Source organism: Lepus europaeus, chromosome 3 (genome assembly GCF_033115175.1).
Source record: "Lepus europaeus isolate LE1 chromosome 3, mLepTim1.pri, whole genome shotgun sequence".
Classification (NCBI taxonomy): domain Eukaryota; kingdom Metazoa; phylum Chordata; class Mammalia; order Lagomorpha; family Leporidae; genus Lepus; species Lepus europaeus.
The window spans coordinates 49,601,485-49,619,506 of record NC_084829.1 but is presented as its reverse complement, the minus strand read 5'-3'; positions in this window follow the sequence as shown (position 1 = coordinate 49,619,506).

Genomic DNA, 18,022 nt, shown 5'->3' with positions numbered 1-18,022 from the left:
TCCAAATGTTCTAGTATGCTTAGTTCAATGGCAGTACAAAACGCATCTTTAGTTTTTGGCATATAAATAGGTTAATCAGGAACAGACAGTTCACTGTGGGGAGTCAATGGTCCAATTGTCATGCTCATTCACTTTCCAAATGTCATGTAAGATTAGAAGATGGTGTGCTGTTCTTTCTAGCCCATGTCCCCATTTGATGCTTGAGTTCTTCCTGACATTTCCACAAATAGTAACCCTATATATTGTTCAATGATCACAGTATCAGCAAATTAGAAAAAAGAACAAAAAATTCCAGTTTCAGATTTTCAGATCTTCTTCTTGATGATCAGCCCTGAAACTTTTCCATGTGATGTCTGATTTGGTTCTATATTTTGAGGCAATATTTAACTGATTTTATTCCATCTCCTATGTCCAATGTTTGAATTTCTGAAGACATTTCTGCAATTTCCCATTACATACTTTGTTTCTTTTCCTAAACATTCTCATATACTCTCTTATATGATGTAATTTTATATCCTTATGCCATTGAGTGCCTGCCACCTACAAAACTGCTCCAGGATTTCATTTTCTTTCCTAGAACTAAACTCAATATTCTGGGGTGAGAGTAGCATTTGATGAGTGGCAAAGCCTTCCTTTTGTGTGGAATTATCTTTGTTTCTGCCTGCAGTTTAACTTATTTTTAGAGTTATTTATTTTTTATTTGAAAGGCAGGGTTAGAGAAAGACAGTGAGAGTGATCTTCCATCAGCTGGTTCACTCCCCAAATGACCACAACAGTTGAAGTTGGGCCCCATCAAAGCTAGGAATCAGGAGTTTCCTCTGCATCTCCCACATCGGTGCAGGGGCCCAAACTGGGCAATTCTCTACTCCTTTCCTAACTGCATTAGCAGGGAGCTGGATCAGAAGTGGAGCAGCCAGGACTCAAACCAGTGCCCATTTAGGTTGCTAGCACTGCAGGTAGTGGCTTAACCTGCTGTGCCACAGCGCCTGCCCCAAGTTTTACTTACTACTATGATTAAAATCATTTTCCAGTTAGGGATATCTAACTATCTCGCTTTCTCTAGGTTAGCAAAGCTCATATTTTTTTTCTCATTTTTCTTTTCGACAAGATTTGATTTACAGAGCACAGAATTAAGACTAACTGGCACTACCTCTTCTTAAGGCTCCACTGTTTCTGAATAAACTACACACTTCTATATTTTGTGAATGTTTTCTGATCTTATACAAACATACATACTGGTAAAAATGCATGCATACTACAACCTGAAATATTTGAAAACTTTGCATGTTTTTAAGAGGCTTATTTTTCTTATGTTCAGAAAAGCTTATTAACTTAGATCCTTGCCACCTACCATTAACTGGCAGTTACAACACTGAGAAGTTTTCAAACATTCCACTAATGGGAATCATTTTGTGTATTAGGGTTACTGATTGATTTTTTTAAATTATTATTTGACAGATAGAGTTATAGACAGTGAGAGAGAGAGAGAGAGAGAGAGGGAGAGAGAGAGAGAAAGGTCTTCCTTCCATTGGTTCACTCCCCGGATGGCCGCTACGGCTGGCGCTGTGCTGATCTGAAGCCAGGAGCCAGGTGCTTCTTTCTGGTCTCCCACGCGGGTGCAGGGTCCCAGGCGCTTGGGCCATCCTCCACTGCCCTCCTGGGCCATAGCAGAGAGCTGAACTGGAAGAGGAGCAATGGGACTAGAACCCGGCGTCCATATGGGATGCTGGAGCGCAAGCGACAGATTAACCAAGTGAGCCACGGCACAGGCCCCACTGATTGCTTTGGGTAAAGTATTATCATTCAGGTATCTGTCTTCTATCAGATTTGAGCTCCCTTCCTTTATTGCTTCCCACTTCCTCTCTTTCTTTGTGGCTTCTTAGAATTTGTGTAGTTATCAATATTGCCCAAGATGGAAAGAAGGCAATGCTGGCATGGAGCAGAGGGCCTCTGTATATGTAACTGGTTTCATTCAGGGAAGGCTGGAAGACAACTTCTCTTCCTTGGTCTGAATTTAGTAAAGAAATAGGATGAGTGTGTTTGGGTGAGTCATCTCCAATCTACATCGAAGGTTTACCTGTGTGTATGCATTACACTGTACTGTAGTAGAAATTAAATCACATATATTTTTCAGCTTCTTTAAAATAATGTTGACTTGTTTTTAATTTTTCTGCCAGCATAATTTAGGAGTCAACCTCTACAGAAGTTATCTTTCCTTTTCCTTGTTCATTCTTCTCTGTGTCCACCTGGATTTCACATGCCTAGCTCTCCTGTGATAAAGATAAAACAATATATAACACAAAGAATCACACAAAAGATAAAGAGGAAAGCTATAAAACTGAAAGTACTCATTGTATATTTTCATTCATTTATAAGAGAAAGGGATACAAAAGCTTCCATGTTTCTCTTAGGTAATGTTTTATGTTTTTCCAACTCTTCTTTTTTTAGAAGGAGAATGTGGGATGGAGATTGATGAAACAGAGGCTGATATTTAAGGAATTATCTCCCAAACTATGTGGATAACCTTAAAAAAGAAGCTATTTAGTCATTCTTATTCTCAATTTTCTTTTTTGTGAAACAAAGAGTTAAATCAAGTATCTGGATAGCTCTTTCAACTTCATTTGTATAATTCTAAGAAAACCCTTCCTGAACAATTTGACATTAAACATTTTAATCTCTAAGGATTCTGGGATGTGTTTCCAGGAATGTCTGGGTGAACAAACACTAGATAACTGGTTCATGTGCTGATGCCTCTTTGCTTCTAGAAAATTATTGTCAGGGACTGTTTCCTAGAGAATAACTCTATGAAGAGTAAATTGAATTTCCCCTTGCCTCTTACCTCTTACTCATCTAAATTATAGCCACAAAAGTGCACAGATAGAAGGCAGGCTGAGAAAGACCTGGGTATATCCATTTGTCAAGATTTGTTGATTTAAATTATGTTTTTTTGTCCTGAAGTTTGCTTCATATTTTTAAGATGTACACAGAAATGGATTAGTAAAATTTTAGTCAAATCATTGAAATAAGGCTAAGTGAAATACTGCATTTTTTTTTTGTGAGCCATACCCCAGTATGGGGATTTAGATTTATTATTGTAAAGGTTGTTACTGCTTATACTTGAAAAAAAAAATAAATGTTGCTTTGGTTATACCAGTTGAACTGTTCACTCCTCCTAAAGATCAATGGCTTTCTCAGGTTACCCAAACAGGATATCAATCACATACTTATCAAGTTAAAATGTTTTGTCTAGGGGCCAGCGCCATGGCTCACTTGGTTAGTCCTCCACCCGCAGCACCAGCATCCCATATGGGCACCGGGTTCTAGTCTATCTAGAAAAGTACATGATGCACTTTTTGCAAGCAGAGTTCCTGATACATTATTACATTTTTACCTTGTGGCACAATTAAACTGTCACCAAACCCAACGTTTGCATCATGATACTATGACAGCTGCACTTTGCATTACAATATTGTTAAAACTGCTAAAACATGATTCAGCTACCCACATATGTATAACCAGGTCCCCCAGTATTAATTCTATAAAATCGAACATTGGTGTTCCATTCCATTAAAGTTAAGCGACTTGGAAAAAAAAACAAAAACAAAAAAACAAAAAACAGGGCTCCTCTTCCAGTCCAGCTCTCTGCTATGGCCCAGGAGGACAGTGGAGGATGGCCCAAGCGCCTGGGCCCCTGCACCCGCGTGGGAGACCAGAAAGAAGCACCTGGCTCCTGGCTTCAGATCAGCACAGCGCCAGCCATAGCGGCCATCTGGGGAGTGATCCAATGGAAGGAAGACCTTTCTCTCTCTCTCTCTCTCTCTCTCTCTCACTGTCTATAACTCTACCTGTCAAATAAATTAAAAAAAATGTTTTGTCTAGCCCAGTGGAGCGGACTAAATTACTTGAGGCCAAGGATTTAGTGTTCACCTTTTCATCTCCCAAGGGTCTTTTAAATCTCTCTAGGCATGGTTGCTGAATTTTATAAAGACTCATCATTCTCAAATACAAGATCACTTAATTAATCAAAACTTAAAAACATTAATTTCAGCATTTGAAACTGTAACTGAGATAAAACTTATAAATATATCTGGGTTTTGTATTTTAAACATATTAGCTAATTCAGCTAATGAACTAATGCTGATGTAATTGAGTATCCACCAAGTTCATAGTGCTAAGGTGAAATAAAACATGTAATGTTTTCCGCAGAGGAATTAGAAAAAGAAACAAAATAATGATTTAAAAAATTGATAGAATAGGGAACCAGCATATGGGCTAGCTGATAAAATACCATTTGTGATGTCTGCATCCCATTTTGAAATGCCTGGATTTAAATCCTAGCTGTACTCCCAATTCTGACTTCCCATTTATGTGCACCCCGGTGATAGCAGATGATGGCTCAAGTAGTGGGTCTTTGTCACTCACCTGAAAAGCTTTTATTCAGTTCTTAGGTCCCAGTTTTGGCCTTACCCAGCCCTGGATATTGCAGGGACCAGAGAGTGAACCAGAAAATAGGAACTCTTTCTGTTCCTCTCTCTTTTTCTTTCTCTCTCTCTCACTCTCTATCCTCTCACTCCCTTCCTCTCTATAACATATATAAATATTAAAAATTGAGAAAGTGGCTGGTGCTGTGGCTCACTTGGCTAATCCTCTGCCTGCGGCACCGGCACCTTGGGTTCTAGTCCCAGTTGGGGTGCTGCATTCTGTCCCGGTTGCTCCTTTTCCAGTCCAGCTCTCTGCTGTGGCCCGGGAAAGCAGTGAAGGATGGCCCAAGTGCTTGGGCCCTGCACCCACATGGGAGACCAGGAGAAAGCACCTGGATCCTGGCTTCAGATCGGGGTGGCGCACCAGCCACAGCGCGCTGACCGTAGCTGCCATTTGGGGGGTGAACCAACGGAAGGAAGACCTTTCTCCCTGTCTCTCTCTCTTATTGTCTAACTCTGCCTGTCAAAAAAAAAAAAAAAATTGAGAAAGTGATTATATCCAAAGCTTGTTACATTTTCCAAAAGATATCCACAGACCTATAAGAATGGTAATGTCACATCTAATGTAATAACATCATAACTTTCTTTGGCAACATTATTGTACAGTCATGTGTCTTAAATCTAAAACCGAGGATACAGGAAAAATTAAGAAAATTATTCAAGTTTCCCAAGCTTATTGTATTACAGCAATAAATTTAGAGAAAGATAAAATGAGTATGCTATAGGAGTCTAGAGGTGGGTGGTTGACACTCTTTGGGAATAATTAAGTTGACTAAATTGCCCTAAGTATCATTTAGAAAGGTATTTCTGTGTGCAGAACATAAGCAATTGCTGGCTAGGTAATAGGATGATAGTATTATATGAATAATATAAGCTATAGACATTACTTTTAAGTGGAGTGGTATGGAAATCTTTGAATAGAAAGAAAAATGTTTCTGATGTCTTTATAGCTTGGATTGCATGTATTTATATAAATAAAAGAATTACAGGGAATGTAGAATTTGTAATTTCTACCTAATAACTCCATTTTAGCAGGATGGAGCTATCTTATAGGCAGCATGAAGCAAGTAATAATTGGGAAATGGTATTAGCAGTCTTCTAGATGGTTAACTTCTAGTTCCTTAAACGGGTGTGGTAGAACATGACTCTACATGAGAACGTTCAATTTATAACAGTTCACTGAGGTAAACTCTGATGATTTGTACATATTTCCATGGGTATGTTATGTAGTTAGATTAGCTTTTTCTTTAAAACTAATGATTTGTGAGCTATTTGACCAAAAACCTCTTTTAAGTTTTCCATTATTCTTCAAGTCTAGTCTTTTTGATGGTCTGCAAGGCCTTAAATAATCTGGCCTCCATTACACAATTCTGCTACTCCCCTGACTCTGTGCTTGTATCTCTTTCCTAATCATGTTGTCTCCTTGCAAACCTTGAACAATTCCAGCAGAATTCTTCTTACAAGCTGTTTTTTACCCTCATTATTCTTTCTGTCTGAAAAGTTTATCTTTCAGACATATATTTGACTAACACCCTCACTTCTCCAGTTCTTGGCTCAAATTTCTACTTCTCACTTAAGCCTGTACTTTCCAGCATCTTTAGTGTTTTAATCTTGATTCCCACAGTATCAGCAATTCTCCTCAGACTTTAAGAATATTATATATTTTATTAGAACTGGTGTTGTGTGGCAGTGGCTTAAGCTACCACTTGCAATGTTAGCTTCCCATATTGGAGTGCCAATTTGGTTCCCAGCTGTTCCACTTTTGTTCTAGATTCCTGCTAATGAACATGGGAAGGCAGTGGAGAATACCCCAAGTTCTTGGCCCCCTGCCACCCATGTATGAGACATGAATGGAGTTCCTAAATCCAGGTTTTAGACTGGCCCAGATACATCTGATACAAACATTTGTAGAGTGAGCCAACAGAAGGAAAATCGGTCTCTTTTTCTCTTTCTCTCTGCCTTTTAAATAAATAAATAAGTAAATAAATAAATTTTTATAAAAAGAATACTATATAATTTATTATGTATTGTATTTCTTATTTATTTGCTGACTCCTTCCCATAGAATATAAACTCCTTGAGCAGGAATATCTGTTTTTTGAATGAGGACTTGGTGAATGTCAATAAAATCTTAACCCTGCTTCCACCCAAGTCCTTTCAAACTATAGTCTAGTTCTATGAAAACCTCATACAATTATTTTATCCAAACTTTTGGAAAAGAGTAAGACAGTTAATACTGTAATGTTAAGATGTTAGGTAGCTAAGAAAACAATATTATCATCGATGAAGTCTAGAAATGTAAAATCGATGTAACATTAGAAAAATCTATTTTACATAAGTAAAACAAATAAATATAACCATTATTTTCAATGTCTTCTCAACTCTGCACCTGATCAGGGCAAAACTTCCTTCTCCAAACTTCCTACATAACCTTGGAAGATTGAACCTCTGAAAATCTACACATAGATTAGCAGATTGCAATATTACTTCATTTATTTTCTCCAAACTGCTATGACTGCATAATCCCAATTCTTTATTTTTGGTGTTTGCTCTCTGACCTCTTGCATAGATGTTTGTGACCTTTAGTATGTCATATATGCAGCATCCATATTTTTCTCCTTGACCCCTTCCTCAACTATGGACCATTAGCTATTTTCCTTGACTTGATCTATTTTTTCAAACTTTCTAGGGTATTGTGAAGAAAAATGCATCAAGATTGGGGACTAGATAAATTCATTGAAATAAAAAGAAGTGTCAGAAGACTCATAGACTGGCAGATGTCCTAAACAGCACTCTGGCCTCAGAATCAGCCCTTAAGGCATTCGGATCTGGCTAAAAAGCCCATGAGAGTTTCTCAGGCATGGAAAGCCAAGGCACTGTGGCAAAAAAAAAAAAAAAAAAAAAAAAAAAAACAAAAAAAAAAAAACTAAATGAAAGTTCTCTGTGAGTGAGATCCCAACGGAAAGAACGGGCCATCAAAGAAGGATGTACTTTTCTCTGAAGGGAAGAGAGAACTTCCACTTTGATTATGGCCTTGTCTAAATAAGTTCAGAATTTGTGAACTCAAGAGGCTTCCATAGCCTTGGCAGCTCATGACAAGAGCCGCAGGTGATTACTGATGTCATAAATAAGAGTGTCAATTGTTAAATCAACAACAGGAGTCACTGTGCACCTACTCTCCATGTAGGATCCCTGTCCTTAATGTGATGTACTATGCAATTTAACAGTGAAACTACTACTCAAATAGTACTCTATACTTTGTGTGTCTGTGTGGGTGCAGTCTATTGAAATCTTTATTTAGTATATACTAAGTTGATCTCCTTTATATAAAGATAATTGAAAATGAATCTTGATGAAGAATGGGAGAGGGAATGGGAGATGGGATGGTTGTTGGTGAAAGGGAGGTTATTGGGGGGAAAAGCTGCTATAACCCAAAAGTTGTACTTTGGAAATTTATATTTATTAAATAAAATTTGAAAAAAAAAAAAAGAAATAAAAAGAATTGTCAAAGAAATCCCATATTTTCCAGTACTCAGAAGAGATTGGATAAGTGATGAGACTAAACACAGAACTATAAAGGATCTAATTGTACTTTGATGATATAATTATATATGAATAAATCAGAAAAAATCATTGGATTTCTTTTGCAGATCAGTTTTGTAGGCATTCTTGCTACTATTGCTCTTAAAACAAAAATCTCATAAAACCTAATATATTTTACTAAAAAAAAGGTATGTTAGAAAAAAGTAATAAATTTGTATAAATCATTTTTTAAAAACATAAATTTTAACACTATACTTTTCTCTTGGATTTTGGTCACTTGAATTTAAGGTAAAGCAATTCTACTGAGATTATTTTCATTTTTTCAGAAAGATTGAAATGAACATTTTATCCGTAACTCATACAATAAAAGTCATTTATAAAACCTCTCTTTATTTATATTTAATTTGAAAAGAAAATTGTATTCAAAACAAATCACCAAAGAACAGTCCTGTATCTATTATTTCCAATGATGGACGATTTTCTTCACGTCCAAATCAGCAACTGATTAAATGACCAGCAAAGTTAAATTGACAGTCTTACAGAATCCAGTCTCAACAACTAGTATCCAAAACTTGCAGCTACCCAGTGTTGTGAGTGAGAAACTGCTTTTTCTTCTCAGCTACTGCAGGCCCCACACAGAATAATTAGAGTTTTATTTGGTGTCATGGGAAAGGCCCACAGCAGCCTCCTTCACTTTTCCCTAATTCAGCAAATTAGGAACCTGAACCCCATGCACAAGTTATTACAGATTCTCAGAAAACAATTATGGTGTCTGGACATGGGTATGCTCAGTTGCTCACAAGCATGCACACACATACATGTGCTCTCTCACAACAGTTTAAAGGTCAACAGGAAAAATTACACATGTACATATATATATATATATGTATAATTTCACATAATATTTGAAATAGTATCAAAAGTCCTTATGTTCAAAAATAGATTATATCTTAGGAAAGATGAACAGCCAATACATATTTAGCTTAATAGTTTTGATTTTCACCATATCATTCATTTTCTGTGATTATATCAAACTTTTAGGCATCATCTCAACAATGTTGATTATGTCTTTGTTCATAATAGGCCTAGATATATCTCTTCCTACAGAGGAAGACATACCACAAGCAATCAGTTCATTTTCAGTGCATCTCTATAACCAAAAGTGATGAAGTTCTACCACTTTTGAAACTATTTTCTATCACCTTGCTCAGCTCACCTTAAAAAACTCTAACCTTGAATTGTTTCTATTCCAGTCTTCTATAACTCTGTTGCTACATGCATCTGTAGAAAATGTTTGCTCCCTGGTCATCTTGTAGCCATCATTCAAATCTTTTCTGCTTTGCTCCCTCTCTCAGCATCCAAATGGAAGCTCCATACCTTCTATACTTTTCAGGGACTCAAACCCCTACCACTCCTGCCAAAGCTCTTCTATTACTTTGAAAGAAGAAATGAAAATGTACCAAGAATGAACTATTCTGACTGTACTATGGGGATATTGTATTTTATCTCTGCCCTATAATAATTGTCAAAATGTGGCATTTCTCCTGCCTGAGGCTAACCCTCTATTTCTAATGATGTTCATCCTCTACTTGTCTTTTGACACCTCAACAACTATTTCTGCTTTCTCTCTCCTTTTATTACTTCCACTCATCCTATGCACCCACTTAAATCACTCTCTAATCCTTATCATATCATTATCCTAACAACTGAGCATCTTTTACTCTCTACCCAGAAGAATTACTTCCTTAACTTTCACTTACTTCCATTCTTACTATTTGTTATCTTCTTGTTCTCTTCCTGATACTGAATACATTTTCATTGGCTGTGTTACTAATTTTCTTACTCTACACATTTGTAAAAATGCACTATTTCTAAATTTTTTCCAGATTTTTCTAAGAATCATTACTGAGTAGGATATTCTAAGTGAGACTGTAAGGACTCAGCTTTATATGACCACAAATATCTTGGTCATAGCTGCCACCTTGTCTTTTAGGTGACACTAACAGTCATCTCAAACCCTATGGAATGAAAAAAGTTAATTATTAAAGTTTTATTTATTTGAAAAGCAGAGTGTGACAGACGGTGTAGGGAAGAGAGAGAGAGAGAGAAAGAGAGAGATCCTCCATCCACTGATTCACTCCTCAAATGGCCACAGCAGATAGGACTGGGCTAGACCAAAGTCTGGAGCCTAGAACTCCATTCAGGTCTTCCACAGATGAAATGGGCCCAAGTACTTAGGCCATCGTCCACTGTCTTCTCAGGCTCACGAGCAGGAATGCTGGATGAGAGTGGAGCAGCTGGGACTTGAATCAACACTCCAATATGAGATGCAAGCATCAAAAGTGGAGGTTTAATTGGCTGTGTCTCAAGGCCAGTCCCAGGAATCAATAAATTTATTAAAATAGCCTTCTGCTCTTATCTGATTGCTGAGACATGTCTTGCCTGGTATCTGAAATGTTAGTATTTCTTGAGAATATCAGGAAGCCCTCTGGTCAGCCATGGGGCATTGTTTTTCTATGAAGTCTTTTCTCCTGCTTCATGACCTGGAGATTTACTCATTTTGCAGCTACCTATGACCTCACTTCTATTCATAAGTCCTTAATAAGTAATACTCTGTCCACCTTTTTGTTTGGTCTCACAACCCCGTCCACCCTCAGTAGCTGGTTATTAATACACCAGGTTTTCCCAAAACAATGAAATTTAGTTTCCCACCTCATGCGACCAGCCTTTGAACACTCATACTGTGTCTCAGGACTGTGCTTTATATAAAAGAAAGAGAGACTAACTTATCCATTAACTTCCCTTCCCTTTGGTTAATATTTTGCCACATTGTTCACTCTCTAACATTTCTGGGTAGCACAGTCATAAAATCAAGAAGATAGCTCTGTGGTATCTCATGCTTATCAACTGGGGGTTCTCCTGGCTAGCAGATAAAGGATTTGACCCAGAAAAATATCCAGATGTAGAGTTGTGATATTACTCTTCTCAGCACACTCAATGGTTGCAATTAAAATATATAATAACCTTTTTTGTGCCCTATTAATTAAGTACTTATATACTTTTGTGTCCTGGGCTTAACTCAGTACCTAGAACATATTTAAGTGGCCAAGCAAATATTTGCAAATGAATGAGGTGGATTAAAGTAGCATTTTGTACTTCTTCAAAGAATTGACTTGGAGAACTTATCTGATTTTAAATGATTTAAATTCTAGTCTGTGATCTTGGCAAGTTGCTGAACTCTTAAGGTTCTCTTTCCTTATAGGTAATGTGCGGAGAATGTAGAAACAAAATAAATACTCGTATATGGTCTTGAGTTTTGAATGATCCAATGCATACAAATCTACATGTGCTGACTTGCACATAGTGAAACCCAAATGGTTTTTAATTTTTATTTATCTTGCATTTGTGTTTATAATTATCTTATGCCATTGTTTGATATTGCCCAAATGTCAGATATATATAGTTTAACAAGGGCAAATGATACATTAGATTTTAATGAAAAATCATTTCCCCTCCTCCACCTTTCCCTACTCTAGATTCAGTACCTCCAGAGATTTTTTGTTTACTTCTTTATTTACCTCTATATTTATAAAAATATATTTATATTACCATTTTCATTTTGATGTTACTAGTAATGAATGAGGAGGATTTAGTACTCCTAAAATAATTTTACCACCTATAAAGTTCACTTCTTGTTCTCTCAATAAAATGCAGTTTTTAAAATCTCACTCTCCAGATTTTTCAATCTTTTAAAATCCTAAACTTTTGAGTTTTCTGTGATGTTAAGTAAGTAGAAAGAGTTAAGACTTTCAATATGTGAGAATAATTAATTAGATTATTTAACATACATTTAATCTATTCTTAAAACAACCTATTTAATTTTGAAGGACAGCTGAAACAAATGGAAAAGATGACATTTGAGATAAAAATTAATTAATTGTTAATATTTTTATGTGATCACACTTTTCAAACTTTGTTTTAAAAAAGAAAAAATTAAATCTACAGAAAAGTACTGAGTTAATTAATTTCTAAATACCTCTCCCTAGTTGGTTGTTAACTCTTTGCTATATATTCTTTTTATTTCTCTCACTTTCTCTTACTGTATATACAATGCAAAGAAATATAATACATACAAATTTTGTGTATGTTTTCATGTACTTTTTCACTGAACCATTTGAGAGTATGCTGTAGATATAAAGGCCTTTGTCCTGTTAATATTTCAGTGTTTATTCCTATAGAGCAAAGACATTAGGTTACCTAGTGACAGTACAGTTGCAAAATTAATGGAATATAATACTGATGCAATATTCTTACCTAATGTAAAATTCACATTCAAGTTTACAAAATTGTCTCAACAATAACTTTCATAGAAATTTCCTCCAGTGAGAATCCAGTAAAAGATCACATATCTCATTAGCTTTCATTTCTCGGTAGTCTTCTTCGACTGACTCTGTTCCAACTTTTTGAGTGACAATTAAATTTTTAAAAAATTATTTAGAATAAGTTATTTTTATAGGATCCCAGTTTTGTTGTTTCTTGCTGATGAGTACTTAGTATTTGCTATAATTTTTGGCAGAAATACTGTCTGAATAACACTAGGTCTTTCCTAGCACATATCATAGACACACTATGCCAGTTTATCCCATTTTGGGGTCCTTTTGATTTCTCCTGTGTACAGGAACTCTTTTTCTGCTTTTTCTTTCTTTTTGTTAAATAACAGATCTTCCTTTGGAAATGCAGGATAATTAAAGAAAAGCAACAGGTGTTACTCAGAACTGTCAGAAGCTTACGTTTCAATGGAGTCAGTATTTGCTGAATTGATTGTGAATTCCCATATTAAATATGAAAGACTTATGCTTTTAGTAGAAAAAAAGAAAAGGGAAATTTATTGTTGTAAATCTAATGGTACATGTACTAATTTGCTTAATTGGGAGATTTCCTGAGAATTTGGCTCCCTGTATTTTAAAAGTTCTGTATACAACTTCTTTAGCCCTCATATCAGTATAATACTTTTTATTTGTTCTTAAAAAACAGGTATGACTTTTTCCTCTGTAGCCCCCAGTGACAATGTGACTGACAGCTACTCTTAAAGAGGAGCACATATTTCTTTTGAAATAGTGTGTCTGCAAGGAACTGCAACATAATTTTAATACAATTTAATCAGAAAGGGGCTAACCGAGTTGACTTCATTATACATTCACACATTCAATCACACCAACATCACTTTTCAAATACCATCTCTTTCAAATGGATGCTGTTAACTTTCTCAACAGTAAAGGCAGGCATGTGATTCCTACTCATCATTGGAGACTTAATAAATCACCCAACATATTACAGTTTCACACCAAGTTAGCACCTTCATCAGGGAATGAAATTAGTAGAGCAAATCCTGCCTAATTGTGAAAGAGGCCTAATTATCCACTCACCCTGTAAATTAAGGCATGAGTGATAGGTGGCAAGCCCTGCACGAAGTCATGAGCACTTGGAAATGCAACACTTAAATAAAGCCTGAAATAGCTTATGCAGAACGAAATGGGGAAGATGGCAAGCAAAATGTACAGCTGATAAATGGGGAAAAAATTCGTAAGGATTTATAAAATCTCGTTTTAGAACTGCCAAGACTAGTGGGGACTTCTATGACTCCAGGGATTTATTATGAAGTCTTTACTTGTAGATCTCCAATGCAAAGCCCACCTGACCACTTCTGGGAATAAGTTCTCACTGGATAACAGCTGTTCACAGGAGAGCATGGGGTAGCTTATAAAAGAAGTGCTCTCCATGCATTCAGCTAATCCTGGGGATGTCCCATGCTGAAGGCTGACAGCGATTAGCTTTACTGCTGGTGGTCACTGCAGAGAAGCCAGGAACCACACTGGTCATAGGATGTGAATTGTGAGTAGGCATTTCAGAATCACCTGCTCTGTCAGAACTTGGCTGAGATGAGCTGATGGAAGTGTGATAGTTTTTAGCACTGTCACCTTTAGTCTGATACTTAGTCTCCGGATAGATTTTTTCTCTAAAGCTGTTCGTCACCTTTTAACTGCATAAGGCTCAGATTAAACATGGAAGCATGGGAAGATGGCCCAAGTACCTGGGCCCCTGCACTCACTTGTAAGAACAAAAGAGGTTCCTGGCTCCTGGCTTCCGGCTGACCCAGTACCAGTCATTGTGGCCGTTTAGGTGTGAACCACCTGCTGTGAGATTTCTCTGTCTCTCCTTCTCTCTATAACTCTGCCTTTCAAAGAAGTAAATATTAAAACAAGAATGGAAGCATGTTCATACATAACACTGTTACATGTATGATTTTAAAAAGTTGCTACTATATACTACCTGTCTCTACTCTTCTTGCTCCTCTCAACATTTGAGCAATCAGTTAAGACTTCAAAATCTATTTAAAAAAAAAATCCAGCCAAATTAAGAAAACCAACACCTTATCTTTCAATCTATCCCTCTGGTTCCATGCACTACATTTCCTTGTGAAAAGCAATTATCACTTTAGGTTCAGTATTGGCCTGATTACTGGCATGTGCAAGCCACTAAAGCAATCATATCAAATACAATTGCAAAGGTAATGGAAAGAGCTTATATTGTGTTTAATCTGTGTAACAATACAGAAATGATGAATTACTAAATTCCCAGAGAGGCAATTATATTAGTCTTCCCAAAAGATGAGTTTGGTAATGCAATTGGGAACATCATTTAAGGAAAGAAGGAGGTTGGGAATGAAGGAATAAAGGCAGGAAAAAAGGAAAGAGGGGAAAGAGGGATGGAAAAAACAAAAAAGAAAAGCACAAATTGAATACCCAAATACTTTCAAACTATTTCTTTTAACAGGAAAGATTTAATAATGAAAATGTGGTTTATAGCATTATTTATAGCATTGCTTAACTACAGCAGAATTCTCAGTTTTTAATTTTTTGAGTTTTACTAATCATAAACCATAGCAAATTATTAAGTTAAAGGTGTCTGCTCAGTTCATTTGATGATTATTTCTCCCGGAATGTTTTACGTGTTCTCATCCATTCTATTCTGAGAGTATTTGTTTCAAAACAAATTCCCCAGCAAAGAAGGAACATGGCACAGAAGCTCTAATAAAAAAGCACTGTACATAGGAGATAACCCTATCCATTGCTTTGTATAAAGTAATAATTAGAGCCATTTGTTAATGCATGAGGAAAGATTATGACCTTCCCTGGGTTTTCCTGTTTTGTTCTATTAACCGTTCCTCTAAAAACAAGAACTTAAAATGGCAACTCTTTTTAAATAAAAAAAAGTTTTCTTCGACTATCTCAACATTCAAGAAACACTCCACACAAAGTGTTCATTACATGAAAACTGGCATCCTTCCAGTGTTTTATAACCATGTTATGCTGTGAAAAATGTGCTATGCTAAAAGGAACCTCTATTCAAACTGTCTACATTTTGAAATTTTTCTATTTTACACCTACACCAGGAAGTAGGTTCTGATTCTACCTCAACTTTCAATCCTTCATTTTGGAGATAATCTTGATTTGATAGGAACTTCAACAGGGCATGTAACTTTAATCAAATTTTCATGGTCTCTCTCTGTCTTCACTTCCTTCTGAAGATTTTTAGTTTAAAGTTTAAACCTGATGACATTTTTGACAATCCTTCACAAATAGTGATCACTAACATTTGTAGAACAGGGCAGGTGTTGTGGCACACAAGTCATGCTATAGCAGTGGATGCCTGCATCCCATATCAGAGTTCCTGGCTTGCGTTCCAGCTCCTCTGCTTCTCATTCTGCTTCCTGTTCATGTGCCTGAGAGGCAGCACATGATGACCCAAGTTCTTGGGTTCCTGCCACCCACATGGGAGACTTGAATTGAGTTCTTTGCACCGGGCTTCATCCTGACTTAACCTCAGATGCTGCAGACATTTGGGGAGTGAACTAGCATATAGAAAAACTCTCTCTCTCTCTGTCTTTCTCTCTCTCTCTCTCTCTCTCTCTCTCTCTCTCGCGCGCGCGCATGCGCTTTCTCTCTCTGCCTTGCAAATAAATAAATTTTTAAAAACTAATAAAACAAATAGATTTCTATGCTCCATGACTATATTGAGATTAACCTTATCTCAAGGAATTATTCAGCTGTTTTTACAGACAATATATTGTACTTTTTGATTGAAAAAAGAAAACCAGTCAGAACAAGAGAACTTGAAGAGTAAAGACCATGGAATGAAGGAAGGTATTGTTCTAAGAGGTAGTTTGAGCATCTATTATGGTGACATCACTTTTACATGGGAAAATGGGGTACAGAGAAAGGTAAAGCTCAATTGAGATTATACAATCTATAAATGGTAAACCTAGGACTGCCTTTGTATTCTCAAATATGTCAAAAAGTTTATGGGTAATGGAATTAAAATATAATTATATTTTAATACAAAAATATTTTGAAATGTTGGCATACATGAGGTCCTCAAAAAGTTCATGTAAAATGCATGCTATGGAAAATATGCATTAATCTCAACAATAAAAATCTTTAAACTTTAAATTTTTCAAATCATCCCATATTTAATTCAGAGTCCTTTTCACTGATATCGAATTTTAAATTATATATTATTTTAAAAAATATTGTAGAGAAAACAGCATATGATCAAGTCAAAAGTCACAGAACTCTGATTTTCAATTGAGAGTAATCATGAGGAAGTCTTAGAATCCCACACATAAGTTCATAGCCCCCACATACGCATTCATAGTTACATAAACACTACATGCACAGATACTTCAAGATCATCAGTACTCAGTATGAGTGACAAGTTCCTATCTTTTTTTTTTTAACATTTACTTATTTGAAAGTCAGAGTAGAAAGAGAGAGATATTTTCCATCTGTAAGTTCACTCACTAAATGGCTGCAATGGCCGAAGTGGGGCCAGGCTGAAGCCAGGGGCCAGGAGATTCTTCCAGATCTCCCACATAGGTGCAGAGGCCCAAGCACTTGGACCAAACTCTGCTGCTTTCACAGGCACATTAATGGAAAGATGGATTGCAAACCAGCACTCACATGGGATGCTGATGTTACAGGCTGCAGCTCACCTGGTACACCACAATGCCAGCCCCTAAGTTCCTATCTTTTTTTTTTTTTTTAAACAGCGATCACTTTTCAGTTAAAATTTAAACACCTGAGAATAATTGTGTGTTAATTACTGAGTTCAACCAATAGTACTAGAACAACAACAACAACAACAAATACTAAAAAGGATAGAGTATTACATTGTACATCTAAAGTCAGGACAGGAGCTGATCAGTTCATTGTTGCTTATAGTGTCCATTTCACTTAACAGGTTTCCCCTTTGGCGCTCAGTTGTCACCGATCAGGGAAAACAAATGATATTTTTCTCTTTGGGACTGGCTTAATTCACTCAGCATGATGTTTTCCAGATTGCTCCATCTTGTTGCAAATGACTGGGTTTCGTTGTTTCTTACTGCTGTATAGTATTCTATGGAGTACATGTCCCATAATTTCTTTATCCAGTCTACTGTTGATGGGCATTTGGATTGGTTCCAGGTCTTAGCTATTGTGAATTGAGCTGCAATAAACATTAATGTGCAGATGGCTTTTTTATTAGCCAAATTAATTTCCTTTGGGTAAATTCCAAGGAGTGGGATGGCTGGGTAGTATGGTAGGGATATGTTCAGGTTTCTGAGGAATCTCCAGACAGAGAGAAGATGCAGAGAGAAGTTAACGATCTTACTAATGATCAACCAGCTAGTTCTAGGAATATAGCCAGGATTAGAAACCTAGCAGCCTGATTCCAATTCCATGTTCTGGATGTTGTAATAAAATTCTGGTTGGGGTGTTTGACACAGTCATTAAAACATCACTTGAAATGACTACATTCCATTTCAGAGTGGTTAGGTTCAAGTGCAGGATCATGTCCAAGTCCCAGATTCCTGCTAATGAGCACCACAGGAAGCAACAAGTAATGGCTCAAGTACTTGGGTCCCTGCTACCAACATGGAAGACCCAGACTCAGTTTCTG